Here is a 2,686-nt window from a genome sequence, read left to right as displayed (position 1 = left end):
AGGAGGAGTCCCAGGCTGGCGTTTCCTCCAAAGGCCACGTGGGGCAAGACCTCCCCACCGACCTCATCGGGTGGTAAGAACTTTGCAGGAATTTTTTATTTTTTTTTTGGTGGGGGAACCTAAATCCCCCCAAAATTATTGATCCCTAACTGCCATCATTTTCCCAGTAGTGATGTATGGAAGTGAGAGCTGGATTATAAACAAGGCTGACCGCAGAAGAATTGATGCTTTTGAATTCTGGTGCTGGAGGAGACTCTTGAGAGTCCCATGGACTGCAAGAGGATCAAACCTATCCATTCGTAAGGAAATCAGCCCTGAGTGCTCACTGGAAGGACAGATCCTGGAGCTGAGGCTCCAATACTTTGGCCACCTCATGAGAAGAGAAGACTCCCTGGAAAAGACCCTGATGTTGGGAAAGATGGAGGGCACAAGGAGAAGGGGACGACAGAGGACGAGATGGTTGGACAGTGTTCTCGAAGCTACCAACATGAGTTTGACCAAACTGTGGGAGGCAGTGGAAGACAGGAGTGCCTGGCATGCTCTGGTCCATGGGGTCACGAAGAGTCGGACACGACTAAACGACTAAACAACAACAACTGCCACCATTCATACTACTTGGAAGGAATTTCCCACCCTCTCTGAATACAGGGGGGTTTCTTCTGAGAGTTAGAAGGCACCGCAGGGGTCATCTAGTCCAACCCCCTGAAATGCAGGAATCTTCCACCCGAGGTGGGGTTCAAACCCACAACAATGAGATTAAGAGTCTCACATTCTACCCACTGTAGTCCTGTGTGTCTTGGATGCTTACCTGGGAGTAAGTCCCGCCAAACTCAGCAGGAGCAATAAGCAAAGAAACTGGCTGCCCTGTGTATCTTGCCAGCTTCAGTGATTTGTGGGTGATTTTACAATGAAATGATCTTAGAGTGTTGTACAGTGGTGCCTCGCAAGAAGACAAAAAGAATCTGTTCCGCGAGTCTCTTTGTCTTGCGAAGCAACCCGATTAGCGCTATTAGCGGCTAACCAGCTAAGCGGCTATTAGAGGCTTAGTGGATTAGAAAAAGGGGGGGGGAGCGAAAAAAATAGCAAGACAAGCAAGACGTTTTCGTCTTGCAAAGCAAGCCCATAAGGAAATTCGTCTTGCGAAGCGCCTCGAAAAATGGAAAACCCTTTTGTCTAGCGGGTTTTTCGTCTTGCGAGGCATTTGTCTTGCGGGGCACCACTGTATCATTTTACTGTTGTTAGCCTCTCTGAGCCCAGCTTCGGCTGGAGAGGGCAGGATATACCGTAAATAAAATTTTATTATTATTATTACCTGTATCTGCTAGCACTTTGTTGGTTTTGAGTACCTAACACAACATCTGTTCTTTATACCCAGGGTATTATGCAGCAAACATTCCCAAGTCACTTCCTCCTTGAAGCTGTTCTCCCAGGAACTTGTTTAAGTATCGAAAACTAGCATCTTCCAAATCATAATTAATTCAAAGGTGAAAAAGTTCTAAACTTCTGGAAGCCCAATCCAAAATGTACAATGGTTTCAATGAAATGCATTGCTGAGGATTTGAAACTAGCGTGCCAGGTTTTTTAAAAAAATAATGGGTAGTTCTTAATTATTAAGATATGTATGAACGATAATGTATTGTTAAATTAGTTTAAGAATCTGTTGCTACAGCTAGAAACTTTTGACACTGTTGGTAAGAAAATAACAAGATCCCATTATAAAGAATCTTGTTTTTCAGCTTATGAAAAAGATGGCCTGGGTGATTTCACCATGAAATGAAATCCTAAGAGGAGTATTTCAAGTGAGTTTTGCTGTTTGTATTCAAGCTATGAAGATTTCAATGCCTGTGTCAAAACAAATCGCCTAACTGCATATATTTGACATGTGAGATGGTTAAAATGTAAATTATTAGATAGAGATACACAGTTTTTGATATTTTGTGATTTATAGCCCAATGCTAGACATGCTCAGAGGTAAGTCACAATGAGAAGCCCTCCTCAAATCATTTACTTTTGAGATGAGACTGTCTTGCTTTTGAGATACAGTGGCATAACCTTGATTAACATTTAAGAATCCATAACTAAAATATATGTTTTTATTCCAGAGTAGCTGGGTGCATGAATATATCTACTCACTTAGATTAGATGGTACCTTACAAGCTTTTACTCAGGAGTAAAAATATTAGCTCAAAGTGCATACAAAGTTCTTAGCCCTGGGTTCAAAGCGTGGCATTGAATTGGCATAATGCTATGTGGATTTAAAATTATCCCAGGGTAAACTGCTTAATTTAATGATTAAATTGGCTGCAGAAAAGTAAGGCATATGTATTTGTGTGTTTGTGCGTGCATTTGTAGACAGATAGATAAAAATAATGGCCAGTATCTCCCCCCCCGCCCCCACCCCAAAAAAGCCCACTGGTGCCTGAATTAAGGGGTGTATTTTCTGTTTATTGGAGTCTGCAGCCATTATTTTAAAATAAGGAACGTCTGATAATGCTGTAAGGACGGATCCTGTAAACATATACAACTTTATCCCTCAATTCTCTCCTTCCATTTGGATCAAAATGGCGTTGTGTGTAATTGTAAAGATGGAATTGGGAATTGACTATGGTCTCAAAGGCCGTTCTACCTGAGAAGCTGTTTTAACGCCAAGAGTTAAAACAGGCAAACAAACAGGTTCTCTCACTTT

The sequence above is a fragment of the Podarcis gaigeae genome (assembly GCF_964106915.1).
Source record: "Podarcis gaigeae genome assembly, chromosome: 12".
Taxonomy (NCBI): Eukaryota; Metazoa; Chordata; class Lepidosauria; order Squamata; family Lacertidae; genus Podarcis; species Podarcis gaigeae.
Note: the sequence above shows the minus strand (reverse complement) of the source record.